We start from the raw sequence: 15,512 nt of genomic DNA on the forward strand, positions 1-15,512 counted from the left end.
TTGATTCAAGATTTTCTTATTTTTAGGAGTAATTAAGGAATTACTGTGCATGCAATTCCCATATCTCAAAAAAAATACCAGGACACAATTCTTTACATTAGAGTTATCCAATAATATATATTGATTATCAGGATTGTCCCTCAGCTGCTACGTGTGATCATGCTCACTTATAAAAGGCACAATGCTGATAATCATCATATATATATATATTTGGCTCAGAGAATAAGAAGAGCAACTATGAGTGCAGAGGAACGCCAGGAACAACGAGAAACCACTTCCCAAAACAAGGCGTTAAGAAGGCAAAACCCTGAAGTAAGACGACCCTGTAATGAAGAACGTCGTTCTCAAAGAGCACAATTATAAATACTTATCATTCCTTTTACTAGCAAACCCGTGTAACGAGCTTTCTATACTAGTATAATATGTCTCTCCTAGATAAACACACTTAAATAATGGAATCTATATATATATATATTCCCATAGATGATACCGTATTATCGTCCTTTATGTAGACATATTAGCACTCACCCCGGGATTACTCATATATCATCTACATGGAAGATTCCTATATCCAACACTAGAGAAATAGGCTCATTATTCAATAAGATAATTACCAGAAATACACCTCCGTCTCCTCAACTTTCTTCCTCCAACTGTTTAAGAAATAAAAAAAAATACCAATATTACACATAATTGTTCTTGAAAGGAATATAAAATATACTATTGTTCTCTGTTATAATATACGAAACAGTCGATACAAGGAGGAGGAGTTTCTCATAGCAACCAATCAGATTGCAGCTTTTATATATGGTATATTTTCCCTGGGCTTTGATTGCCTGATGGGAAAACGTGAGTGGTGATGTCAAAAGGGATCCTACATAAAAACAGGGTTGTGTCTAGAACATTTTTTCATAAAGCCTCCACACCCCAGGAGGCAAAAGCCTTTTTCATTACTATCAATGCCTACTGCTTTCTGTGACTGAATAATACCCCCATACAGTGAATACCACCATACACTAACTGAATAATACCCCCACATCACCATACAGTTATGTCATTACAGTTTGATTCGTGGAGCCCCAAACTTTAAAACTACCACCAATCGAGGGACATCGGCTCTATCAAGTACAGCCGTCCTTATCAGGAACGTTGCATATGGTTTACTGTTTACTCAGGCACAGGGGCTCGTCCATATGATCTACTGTGCCTGGTACTACAGCTCAAGGCATCTCCTTCCTGTAAGGCATAGCCATACTCATATGTACAGGGCCGTTTCTGTGCAGATTAGACCCCGGTCAGACCCACACAGATCAAACATTCTAAGAATAGGCCATCGAATGTTAAATTCCAGGTAGTGAAGGGGTAACTTCCTTTGTGGTCTAGGGTATTAACCCCTTTGCGTAGCACAATGTAATAGCACGTCGTGGGGCTGAAGGTGATGTATCGAGGGGGCTCACGCGCTGAGCCCACTCCATATGCTGTGGGTATCAGCTGTGTATTACAGTTGACACCCAGTACTAACGGCCAGGAACAGCGATCGCAATGTTCCTGGCCGTGTAAACCGTCAAATGCTGCGGTAAAAAAAAAAGTTTAAAGAGAGGGAGCGGCCCCGTCCGACACCTCGTCTTCCTCCCACAACGCGATCGTAGGGTGCTTATGGTTGTCATGGCAGCCCAGGGCCCTAATAAAGGCCCCCAGGTCTGCTTTCACTCTGCCTCTGTTAAGCCCGTCCTGTGACAGGGCTTAAGAGAGGCCTGTAAAATCGACAATACATTGCAATACATGGTCCTAGGGGAACTAATAAAATGTGTAACAAAAATTTAAATAAAGAAATTAGTGAAAAAACAAAAACTTAAAAGATCAAAAAAGCCCCCTTTTCCCATTTTTCCCTCTGAAGTAATGTCAAAAATAAAAAAAATAAACAAAATAGGTATTGTTGCGTCTGTACTATTACAATATACGCTTATTGAACTTGCACGTGAACGCTGTAAAAAATGTAAAATTTGAAATGCCAATCTCTCTAAAAAAAAATCATAAAAAGTGATCAAAAATGTATGTACAAAACATGGTACCAATAAAAACTACAGCTTCTCTCCAAAAAAATAAGTCCTCACACCGCTCAGTTGTTAAAAAGTTCTGGCTTTCAGAATGTGGTAAAGCAATTTTTTTTTTTAACAAATAGTTTTTAAAAAAAGTGTTAAAATATATAAATCCTATATGAATTTGGTATCATCGTAATCTTATTGAGCCACAGAATAAAGTTAAGTTGTCATTTTTACCGCATGGTGAAAGCCGTAAAAACAAAACCCAAAAAACAATGGAGGAATCGCATTTTTTTCCAATTTCAGCCCGTAAATAATTTTTTTCAGTTTTTCAGTACATTACTAGTCCTTCTTAAAGAATTAGAATATCTTAAAAAAGTTAATTTATTTCAGTTATTCAATTCAAAAAGTGAAACTCATATATTATATAGATTCGATATAACACCAGCAGATGACATTGTGAAAAGTATTCGGCACACTGAGTCGTATCGTAGGTAATGGATTCTTGAAATTTTTATTATGTTTGATGCCAAGGGTTAGGTGCAACGTTTCGGTCAAATGACCTTCGTCAGGCACTATAAGTATACAGAATATTTATACATTGGTATATTAGCATCATATACGTACATTGGTCAAAAGTTGAGTAAAACATAACGTAAGTAAGGAAAGTAAATAAATAAAAAACGAAATAAATCAAAGAACAGAATTGTGCATTGAAATATCACAGAATAAATCAAGCAAGAACAGTATGAGTGTACGGACGACATCCTTGTCCCAAGCACAATAACGTAATCAGGTATGCAGCAATATAACGAGTTCTTCATATAGGCAGCATAAACAGTTCCACAGAGGCTGTGTTTAACAAATAGAGATATCCATACATAGCTCATTAAGGAAAAGACAGGGGTAAAGCAGTATCTCCTGTTGTCAAACAGGTACATCGCTAAGGGATTAATAAGTCTTTAAAAACGACAACTATGACAAACTATCACTAGTTACCTCCTGTAATATATTATGTTTGAGAAACACTGTCCCCCTAATGCAGGCTCTCCAAAGATATTACCTAAGTATAGAAGCATATATATCATCTACGTTTCCCCACATTTTAACACGTCTCTGGCACGGCACATAGTGCATCTATTGGAGACAGCAAGCAGAGATATTGAAAACTGTAAGATATTGATGCATAAATGATATTGAGAGGTTGTAGAACTTTTTATTATACAATATACATGTACAAGATCTCCGCCGACATGCAATTCTATAACAAATGGCTGCAAATTTTCGCAAACAAAGACCCGCTTAGTATATAACAATCAAACTGCAGCTTAAAAATTATGCAACCATTAACAATTAATTTGAAAACCGTGCCGTTTTGTGGTAAAATATACGTTTTGTTGTTCACCTGTGACAGATATTTTTGAAGAAAAAGGAGAAAAGATGGCACCATTTCCTTATATTTACGGTAGGATTTACTGTAGGATCAGGATTCACAACTCCCTAAAAGCTAGCCGGGAAACATTGGGCATCTCTTAAGTTTTCAAATCTCTGGTGAAATAAATCCCTGGTGAAACAGGCTGCGATCGTCCCCCTGTGCCATCCGCTTCCCTTTCATTTTAATGCCGTGTGACAGATCTGACAGATGGGCACAAGGGGTTACAGGCGTCTTTATCTAATGATGAGGCATTTCCATAATTAAATAGCGTAGCTGTAGTATTCTAACTACAAGACCAGCCGAGAGCCGACAGCAGGGATTCCCTTCACGCTCGATAACATATAGGCGTTACTAAGGACAGCAAGGACCAATCAGATTAAGGAGAGGCAGGGTTTGACAGGAGAGGACACGAGTGTCCTCTGATTAGCAGAACGCCCATGGCGTGACGTCAATAACCATACGCGCGCTGGGACACGCCCACTGCCCGCCCCGCTCAGGGATATTTAAACCTACCATAGATCCCCCATTTTAGTGCCAAAAAGAAGCGGAATTCCGCCATTCGTATCCACAGCGCCGATCGTCTGGACATACCAGAAACCAGGGTAACAAGGTAGGCTTGACAACAACTCTGCACTCAATACATTACAACTATGAGCTGATGTTATGCTAGTTAGCACTAGACTGATAGCCTTTGCAGACCATGGAAGCCTGTCACACTTTATTACCACTTTACTACCATGTTATGAGGTTACTATGTTGCCCTTAGCGATGTACCTGTTTGACAACAGGAGATACTGCTTTACCCCTGTCTTTTCCTTAATGAGCTATGTATGGATATCTCTATTTGTTAAACACAGCCTCTGTGGAACTGTTTATGCTGCCTATATGAAGAACTCGTTATATTGCTGCATACCTGATTACGTTATTGTGCTTGGGACAAGGATGTCGTCCGTACACTCATACTGTTCTTGCTTGATATATTCTGTGATATTTCAATGCACAATTCTGTTCTTTGATTTATTTCGTTTTTTATTTATTTACTTTCCTTACTTACGTTATGTTTTACTCAACTTTTGACCAATGTACGTATATGATGCTAATATACCAATGTATAAATATTCTGTATACTTATAGTGCCTGACGAAGGTCATTTGACCGAAACGTTGCACCTAACCCTTGGCATCAAACATAATAAAAATTTCAAGAATCCATTACCTACGACTCAGTGTGCCGAATACTTTTCACAATACGATTGGGTTGGGACCCTATTCGTGCACCTACCTGGATCTAGTGCATTCCGAACCATTTTCCACCAGCAGATGACACACTGACTATGGAAACTTCACACTGGGCCGCAAGCAACTTGGATTGACGCCTCTCCACTCTTCCTCCAGACTCTGGGACCGTGATCTCCAAATGAAATGCAAAATTTACTTTCATCTGAAGACCGGACTTTGGACCACTGGGCAGTAGTGTTGGTCCACAGTGTTATATCAATTCCAGAGTCAGCGCAGCGTCTACCAGGACATTTTCGAGCACTTCATGCTTCCCTCTGCTGACAAGCTTTATGGAGATGCTGATTTCATTTTCCAGCAGGACTTGGCACCTGCCCACACTGCCAAAAGTACCAACACCTGGTTTAATAACCACAGTATCACTGCACTTGATTGGCCGGCAAACTGGCCTGACCTAAACCCCATAGAGAATCTACCGGGTATTGTCAAGAGGAAGATGAGAGACCCCAGACCCAACAATGCAGACGAGCTGAGGGCCACTATCAAAGCAACCTGGGCTTCCATAACAGCTCAGCAGTGCCACAGTCTGATCACCTCCATGCCATGCCGCATTGATAACACCTCAGCAGTGCCACAGGCTGATCACCTCCATGCCATGCCGCATTGATAACACCTCAGCAGTGCCACAGGCTGATCGCCTCCATGCCACGCCGCATTGACAACACCTCAGCAGTGCCACAGTCTGATCGCCTCCATGCCACGCCGCATTGACAACACCTCAGCAGTGCCACAGTCTGATCGCCTCCATGCCACGCCGCATTGATAACACCTCAGCAGTGCCACAGGCTGATCGCCTCCATGCCACGCCGCATTGATAACAGCTCAGCAGTGCCACAGGCTGATCACCTCCATGCCACGCCTCATTGACAACACCTCAGCAGTGCCACAGTCTGATCACCTCCATGTCACGCCGCATTGATAACACCTCAGCAGTGCCACAGGCTGATCACCTCCATGCCACGCCGCATTGATAACACCTCAGCAGTGCCACAGGCTGATCACCTCCATGCCACGCCGCATTGATAACACCTCAGCAGTGCCACAGTCTGATCACCTCCATGTCACGCCGCATTGACAACACCTCAGCAGTGCCACAGGCTGATCACCTCCATGCCACCATGCATTGATAACACCTCAGCAGTGCCACAGGCTGATCGCCTCCATGCCACGCCGCATTGATAACAGCTCAGCAGTGCCACAGGCTGATCACCTCCATGCCACGCCTCATTGACAACACCTCAGCAGTGCCACAGTCTGATCACCTCCATGTCACGCCGCATTGATAACACCTCAGCAGTGCCACAGTCTGATCACCTCCATGTCACGCCGCATTGACAACACCTCAGCAGTGCCACAGTCTGATCACCTCCATGCCACGCCGCATTGATAACACCTCAGCAGTGCCACAGGCTGATCACCTCCATGCCACCCTGCATTGATAACACCTCAGCAGTGCCACAGTCTGATCACCTCCATGCCACGCTGCATTGATGCAGAAATTCATGCAAAAGGAGTCCCGACCAAGTATTGAGGGCATATCCTGTACATACTTTTCAGTAGGCCAACATTTCGGTATTAAAAATCATTTTTTAAATTGAACTTATATAATATTCTAATTTTCTGACCCACTGAATTTTGGGTTTTCATTAATTGTTGCCATAATCATCAACATTAAAAATAAAATGCTGGAAATAGATCACTCTGTGTGTAATGAATCTATATAATATATGAGTTTCACTTTTTGAATTAAATTACTGAAATAAATTAACTTTTTGATATTCTAATTCATTGAGAAGGACTAGTATATGGTACTTTAAATAGTGTCAGTAAAAAGTACAACTCCTCCCACAAAATATAAATACGCCCTCACACCACTCTATTGACGGAAAAATAAAAAAGTTATGGCTCTTGGAAGGCGGGGAGTGAAAAACTAAAATGAAAAAGCAAACAATGGCTCAGTCCTGAAAGGGTAAAAGGGGTTTCTCATGCCATGCTAATAGTCCTGGTTTTGACCCATTAACCGCTTCCCGACATTTGACGTATCCATACGCCAAAGTCGGGTAGGGGAAGTATGGAGCGGGCTCAGGGTAACTAGCGCCATCGCGCTCGAGCATGATCCCGCTAGTTTAACTGGTTAAATGCTGCGGTCAACAGAGACCGCAGCATTTAAATCATTAGAAAGAGGGGGGCGACCCCCTCTAACAGCTCATCACGCCCCCCGCAACGCAATTGTGGGGGGGTGATGGTTGCTACGGCTGCCTGGGGGCTTAATGAAGGCCGCCAGGTCCGCCATCTTTGTACACCTATTAAGCCCTGCCTCCGGCAGGGCTTAATAGTGGCCTGTCACAATCACGATATACTGCAATACATTAGTATTGCAGTATATCGTGCAAGCGATCTAACGATCGCTGGTTGAAGTCCGCTAGGGGGACTAATAAAAAAAGTAAAAATGAGTTAAATAAAGTTTTTTTTTTTTTTTTGTGTAAAAAAAAAATAAAAATATTAAAAGTTCAAAAAAACACCCTTTTCCCATTTTCCCCCTAGAGCATAGTAAATAATAAATAAATAACCATAATTGGTATTGCCGCGTCCGTAAAAGTCTGAACTATTACAATATATCATTATTTAACCCGCACAGTGAACGCCGTAAAAAAAACAAATTGTAAACGCCAGAATCTCTATTTTTTGGTCACCTAATCTCCCACAAAAAATGAAATAAAAAGTGATAAATGGTATTATGAAAAACTACTGCTTATCCCGCAAAAAATAAGCCCTCATACCACTTAATCGACGGAAAAATATAAAAGTTATGGCTCTCGGAATTTGCTGACACAAAATAAATTTTCTGTTTTACACTTAGGTTTCTACTTGTAAAAGTAGTAAAATATAGAAAAAACTATATATATTTGGTATCGCCGTAATCGTATCGACCCACAGAATAAAGTTAACGTGTTGTTTTAATTGCACAGTGAATTCCGTAAAAACGGCACGCAAAAAAACCATGGAGGAATCGCTGTTTTTTTTCTTTTTCTACCCCACATATAATGTTTTCCCATTTCCTAGTACATTATATGGCAAAATAAATGGTGATACGAAAAACTACAACTCGTCCCGCAAAAATCAAGCCCTCATAGTACTATATTGATGGAAAAATAAAGACGTTATGGCTTTTGGAAGGTGGGGAGGAAAAAACGAAAATTAAAATCTGAAAAAGAGCTGCGGCGGGAAGGGGTTGAAGTAGGTTGGGCTTATATAGTATGGTATAAAAAATGAAAAACATTTTCAGGTAGTTTTTGGGGAATTACGATGGTAAATCATCCGTTGAGTTTAAATATTATTTGTGATTTGGAATGTAAATGTTGTTTTATACAACTCTGCCCATCACCAGGGATCCTACATTACATACATCTCATCCGGGTATTCTTCTTCATCCTTAGGCCCCATGCACATCAACGTAAAAACGCCCGTAATTACGGGCCATAATTACGGCACGTTTTTACAGGCCCATGGACTTCTATTGGCCACGGGTACCTCCCCGTATGCTTACGGGAAGGTGCCCGTGCCGTTGAAAAATATAGAACATGTCCTATTTCAGGCCGTAATTACGGCACGGGCAGGCCCATAGAAGTCTATGGGGCTCCCGTAATTACGGGTGACTACGTGTGTGCACCCGTAATTACGGTAGCGTTGCTAGGCGACGTCCGTAAATAGTCACTGTCCAGGGTGCTGAAAGAGTTAAACGATCGGCAGTAACTGTTTCAGCACCCTGGACAGTGACTTCCGATCACAATATAGATCAACCTGTAAAAAAAAAAAAAAAAGACGTGCATATTTACCCAGAACTCCCTGTTTCTTCCTCCAGTCCGGCCTCCTGGGATGACGTTTCAGCCCATGTGACCGCTGCAGCCAATCACAGGCCAATCACAGGCTGCAGCGGTCACATGGACTGCCGCATCATCCAGGGAGGTCGGACTGGATTTCAGGAGAGGGACGCGTCACCAAGACAATGGCCGGGTAAGTATGAATTTCTTTTACTTTTTCTGCGGAAAGGGCTGTCCCTTCTCTCTATCCTGCACTGATAGAGAGAAGGGGCTGCCGATTACTGCAGTGTAATTTTGCAGCGAAAACGTGCCCGTAAATACGGGTGGAATACGGGTGGCACCGGACCCGTATTTACGGGCACGGGTCCGTAAATACTGGTGCGATACGGGTCGAATACGTGTGACCAAGGACCCGTATTTACGCCAGTATTTACGGGTGGACAAAAATACGGTCGTGTGCATGGGGCCAAAACATTTTCAGGTCGTTTTTGGGGAATTACGATGGTAAATCATCCGTTGAGTTTAAATATTATTTGTGATTTGGAATGTAAATGTTGATTTATACAACTCTGCCCATCACCAGGGATCCTACATTACATACATCTCATCCCAGTATTCTTCTTCATCCTTATTCTTTATCTTTTCCTCATTATTTCCCAACTCTGCATTCTCCTCCTCTTCAATCTTTGTCTCCTCCTCATTCTCCTCTTCAATTTTTATCTTCTCCTCCTCAGTCTTTATCTCCTCCTCCTCCTTCACAATCTTCATCTCCTGATCCTTCTCCATCCTATTAGAGAATAAAAAAAGATAGTGAGAATCTAGGACATATTCTATAGACTTATTATTAAGGATCATTAATAACTACTGTGACCTTTTTTTGCCAATATTTTATACTAGAACCATCCCCACCCTGCACCTCAAAATGTACAACACCTATTCATTGTTACTGTTGTGGAAGTCAATGGCTCAAAATATATTAGACTGAAATTTAGACGAGAGTTCCAACAGACGCTCACGCCAGGCACTTCATCCAGCATCCTAATCAGGAGATTTCATTTCGATATGAGTGAAGAAGAATAAATCACACAGACGCTGCTGATATGCTCAAAATACTCCTCTGAGGTTTATTGCCAAACTCAATTATAATATCATTCAAAAGGGGTGTAGGCTTGAGGTTAACCAATCAGAGGCAATGTAACAATAAGGGTATGTTCACACGGCAAACCAAAAAGGGCTGTAAAATATGGAGCTGTTATCAAGGGAAAATAGCCTCTGATTTTCAGCAGTTTTTTATGCATCATGCGTTTTTTTATGTGTTTTTTTAAGGACATTTTTGGAGCTGTTTTTCTATTGAGTCAATAAAAAACGGCTCCAAATAAGGCTCAAGAAGTGACATGTACTTCTTTTTTACGAGGCATTTTTTTACGTGTCATTTTTAGAAACGGCGCGTAAAAACCGCCCCGTGGGAACGAAACACAGTTTTTCCCATTGAAATCAATGGCCAGATATTTGAAATTGTATCTTTAGCCATTTTTCGGGGCATTTACAGCCCAAAAAACTTCTGAAAATAAGCCGTGTGAACGTACCCTAACTCTTATTCAGCCAATAGCATACTATGAGAATATTTCAAATGCATTATTATAATTCATCATTAAAATGCTGACATCAGAATTGCATCTGGAGGCAAGCATACAATAGAGTGGTGTTAGCTGCTCTTTCCCATAGAGGGAGTACATAAGATGAAGAGAAATAGTTGCACTTTATGTCCAGGCGTTCAGCCAGACAGCCATCTGAACATTTTGAAGGATATAAGAATAATACACAATAATAACATATTTTTGCAGACTCAAGCAGAACTATGTAGAGGAAAAGTGGAGAATAAATATCTTCGTAATTTGGCATGCTTGATAATTCATAATGTCATTTAATACAGAGAATATAAGCAAATTGACCAACCATCACATTACCAATACCCAACCTGTACCAGAACCCTCAGTACCCAGTCATCCATGCCCATCTTGTACCTGATACATGGATGTACATAGAAATATTCACACTCATATTGTGTTACCCATGACAGTATAATAATCCAGATACAGTAGCTCCATGTTAGGGCACATTCACACGTGGCTGAATTGCTGTTGAATTCCGCTGTGGACAGTCCGCAGTGGAATTCTGCAGCAGCCGTTTTTTACATTTCTTTCTATACATTTTTAGGAAATTTAGTTCAGACATTGCAGAAAATAACGGTGCGGAAATTAGCCTGCGGTGCAGAATTTTCCCTCCGCAGCATGCTCATTACATTGCGGAGAAGAAGCGGAATTTCACTGCGGATTTTAGCCTTTGCAATGCAAAAACTGAAATCTGTGTCAAGTCCGCTGTGATATCTGCAACGTCTGAATTACCTGGCAAATATGCAAATGTTGGTGCAGATTCGTTGCGTGATTGCCCCAAATCTTCACCAACATTTGCAGCGGAAAAACTCTGCCACGTCTGAACATGGCCTTATAATGGTGTCATGTGCTATAATGTCCAGCACAAGAGTGTAACCCAAACCCAATAATATTCCTTATTCTAATAGTAGTCTTAATAAGTTTGCCTATGGTTGTGTCCTGTTGTACTGACCCGGCACGTGTACTATCTCATATAACATGGATTCCCATTGAATGCTCAGAGTAAATGATGCATGGGGGTCATGTAACTAATACCATGTCAGAGGGGCTTCATAGTGACAGGCACGGACTGCAGGAGGCCGCTGTGCAATAACGTGCCCCTTATACGCACCCCCTTATGTCTCTCTAACAATCCACCAGTAACTCTGAGCCATGAAACTCATCAGCACCGTCCCTTACATGTAATCTAACAGTAGGAAGCTGCTTTTTAGGTGACAGTAGGCCCCTTACCTACTGGACCCCTGTGCTACTGGGGTTTCCTACATATGGCATTAGGCAGAATGCCATATTTTAATCCTTTACCGCATTGTAATAGCATTTCACATTTAGCCGGTTATTCCTGCAAATGTCTCTACTATTACGGCACAGTGATGGTAATATACAGCCAACATCCCAATGCAATGGCCAAGATCAGAGATAACTCTGGTCTTGGACGTATAACCAATGCCAGCCCAACGGCACCCTCATGACGCGATCACAGGGTGACGGTGCGTTACCATGGCAGACAGTGGAATATTACATGGAGGAGATATAGGAAGAATAGAGGAGAGAAAGAGAAACAGTAGAAGAAAATAAAATACTCAACAGGAGCTGAACACAGAGCGGACTTACTTTACACCAACTACAACCCTCAACGGAGTGTCGGCTCAGCAGCTCCTTATATAATCTGAGTGATGTCATAATGTGCGGGGGCGGAGCCAACATTCACAACATTCCGTGACATCTTAAGCAGCAGCAAATATTATTTAAAGGGACAGGACCAGGCCGAGCAGCCAATCCAATTCTATATAGAGGAAATGTTCTCCACCTCGGCTCCCGAAACCTTGTAGATGAGGAGACAATGTCATTATTTCTATACAATGTAATTGTGGGGTTATATATACTTATTATAACACAGATATATCCCCGACAATCCCTCATATATCCCAATAATACAGAAGCCATAAATAACATAGCACTGGATTGTATGTACAAGGGAGGGGGGATGATGGGTGGATGATGGGTGGATGATGGGTGGATGATGGATGATATATGGATGATGGGTGGTTGGACTGATAATGGATGGACTGGTGGTGGATATATGGCCGGTATATAGGACAGTACATTATAAATAATACTACTATATAATACTTCAGTCATTTATGGACACGTTGCTATTCGCTGGATGAAGTGCGGGGACATTATATTATTTCCCATATAAATATGTATCCACTAGAGAAGTCTGGACGTGTCATTGTGTCGGGGGCGTCTTCTCAGCTCCTCCCATAATATGACATAAATTCACCTGATATAAGATATATAACTAAAGCCATAACTGTCTATATAAAAATGGCTGACGGCACCAGACAGGGACAAGTCCCCCGAGGAGACAGTTATAGGGACTGGGATCACAGTATTGGTTCCATTCATTTCCAGATGTTTCTCTGTGATCATCTGTAGCTCCATAGTGTCCACCATTCACTACACAGACAAGTATAAAGATGTCTCTGTATATAATGGGGAATATGAGCAGTCCCTGCCTCTCCTCCATGACAGCAGTCTAACAGAAATAGTTGTGTCCATAGCAACCAATCACAGCTCAGCTTTAATTCTGTAACCTGCACTGGGAACATGAGACGTGGACTCCGATTGGTCGCTCTGGTGCTCATTTACTTTTTGTTCTTACTGGTTTTTAACAACTTTATTAATCATTCTTCTTTTCAAACAACTGACAATTCCGAAATATAACACAGAATCCCAGCACCTTATGTATCATCATCCCAGAATGTGCCGGAAAAAGGGGAGACCTCCAGGACTGCCAAAAGAGCTGCCAAGTCTCCGGATGCCATGTCCTGTCTGCAGATAATCACATCTCCGGTTCATGAAGTTCTTCTCCCCTGTGCAGCGCCCCAGACAACGTCCTGATGGTGGCGCAGACGTCACAAGTTTGTCTACGGCGCTGTCCGGGAGTGAACGTACACGCCATCAGTGCCGATTTTGGTGAGACAATGCCATTAACTTGGCCACAAAAAACTCGCAGTTTATGCAAATTTTATATTGCAGTATTTTTTTATTTTTTTTTAAGAGTCTGAAATGTTTATTTCTATACTGTAAACAAGTGCCAGATTATCAGAATTTCTGGATTATTAGATGCCCTATTAAAGGAATTTTCCCATATTAAGATAAATACATGACTAGTATATACACCGTTACATTATTTTAATCCAACATTGTTACGACCGGAGGTCTCAGATTATCGATTATTGGATGAGAACAGCAAAGTATGCTGTAGAAATTAATAACAACTCAGAAAATCTGCTGGAAGACGACCGAAGATAAAACGTTATCACTTAGGCTAGGGCTTCACAACAACATGACGTAGTACGTGAACTGCGGTGCAATTGGTCCCTAAGGGAACAAAAAAAAGTTACAAGGGACTATCACTAATTTTTAATGTAATAATTGGTTCACCAGTTTTCAGCCCCCGCCCTTGTGAGATTTCAGATTACTTATTATGCCAATTTCTGGACTATTGGATTACAGATTAAGGGGGAGTTCCCACTGAGTTATTTGACCCGGAAACTGTGCCGCAAAACACGCCAAAAAAGCCTCCTATTGACTTAAATGGGAGGCGAATGCTTTTTTTTTCCCGCGAGTGGAAAAACTGGCTCGTGGGTTTGAGCGACAGGCCCTATCTTCGTGCGTTTACACCTCTGACGTCCCATTGACATCAATGGGAGGCAGAGAAAGCGTATTTTGCAGCATTTTATGCCCACAGTGCTCAATGGCCGTGGGCGAAAAACACCACGAAAATCGGCGTACAGGCAGAGGAAAATCTGCCTCAAAACTCCAAACGGAATTTTGAGGCAGATTTTCCTCCTGCAAAAAAACTGTGTGACCCCAGCCTAAAAGGAATCCTACTGTATTAGTAAATAATAGGACAGCGCATGATCTTTACTTTTAACTCCTTCCCGCCATAGCAATTTTTCAATTTCATTTTTTCATCCCCACATTACAAAAACCATAACTTTTATTTTTCCGTCGATATAGCTGTACATAGGCTTGTTTTCTGCGGAACGAGTTGTAGATTTTCAGGGCACTATTTTTTGTGCCATATAATGTACTGGGAAAAAGTGATCCCATATTTGGGTTTTTTTGTTTTATGGCATTTACTGTGCAGTAAAAACGGCAGTTTAACCTTATTCTGCGGGTCAATACAATTACGGTGATACCAAAATAATTTTTTGTTGTTTTACTACTTTTACAAGGAAAATAAGGATTGCTAAAAATAAAATTTGTTTTGTCGCCATATTATAAGAGCCAGATTATTTTTTTTTTCTATTGGTTCCATTTTAAAAAAAGGTATGAGACTTTATGATCACTTTTTACTTCATTTTTTTGTGGGAGATGAAGTGACCAAAAAAACAGCGATTGTCGGTGTAATTTGTTTTCCTTAGGTCATTCACTGCAAGGGTTAAATAACGTTATATTGTAATAATTCGGACGCAGCAATACCAGTTACGCTTCTTTTGTTTTTCTACATTGTGTTGGGGGAAAAATTAAATATGTAGCGCTCGAAAATGTCCTGGTAGACGCTGCGCTGAATTGTTATAACACACTGGACCAACACTGCTGCTCAGTGTCCAAAGTCCTGTTTTCAGATGAAAGTAAATTTTGCATTTCATTTGGAGATCTCGGTCCCAGAGTCTGGAGGAAGAGGGGAGAGGAGTCAGTCCAAGTGTCTTGTGGTCCAGTGTGAAGTTTCCACAGTCAGTGATGGTTTGGGGGCCACGTCATCTGATGGTGTTGGTCCACTGTGTTATATCAAGTCCAGAGTCAGCGCAGCGTCTACCAGGACATTTCCCAGCACTTCATGCTTCCCTCTGCTGACAAGCTTTATGGAGATGCTGATTTCATTTTCCAGCAGGACTTGGCACCTGCCCACACTGCCAAAAGTACCAATACCTGGTGTAATAACCACAGTATCTCTGTGCCTGATTGCCCAGCAAACTGGCCTGGCCTAAACCCAATAGAGAACCTACCGTGTATTGTCAAGAGGAAGATGAGACACCAGACCCAACAATGCCGACGAGCTGAAGATCACTATCAAAGCAACCTGGCCTTCCATAATAGCTCAGCAGTGCCACAGGCTGATCGCCCCCATGCCACGCCGCATTGATAACACCTCAGCAGTGCCACAGGCTGATCGCCTCCATGCCACACCGCATTGATAACACCTCAGCAGAGCCACCGGCTGATCGCCCCCA

General features: G+C 41.7%; 1 long non-coding RNA gene across 1 annotated transcript; it reads right to left on the minus strand.

Moving 5' to 3' along the window:
- Nucleotides 1-613: 613 nt before the first annotated feature.
- On the minus strand, nucleotides 614-12,853 carry LOC142760668 (uncharacterized). Its single transcript, XR_012883350.1, has 4 exons — nucleotides 12,551-12,853; nucleotides 11,878-12,088; nucleotides 9,195-9,380; nucleotides 614-653 (listed from the first exon to the last, which is right to left on the minus strand). It is a non-coding gene; the product is annotated as an uncharacterized LOC142760668 (long non-coding RNA).
- Nucleotides 12,854-15,512: the final 2,659 nt, after the last annotated feature.

The sequence above is a fragment of the Rhinoderma darwinii genome, chromosome 4, assembly GCF_050947455.1.
Source record: "Rhinoderma darwinii isolate aRhiDar2 chromosome 4, aRhiDar2.hap1, whole genome shotgun sequence".
Classification (NCBI taxonomy): Eukaryota; Metazoa; Chordata; class Amphibia; order Anura; family Rhinodermatidae; genus Rhinoderma; species Rhinoderma darwinii.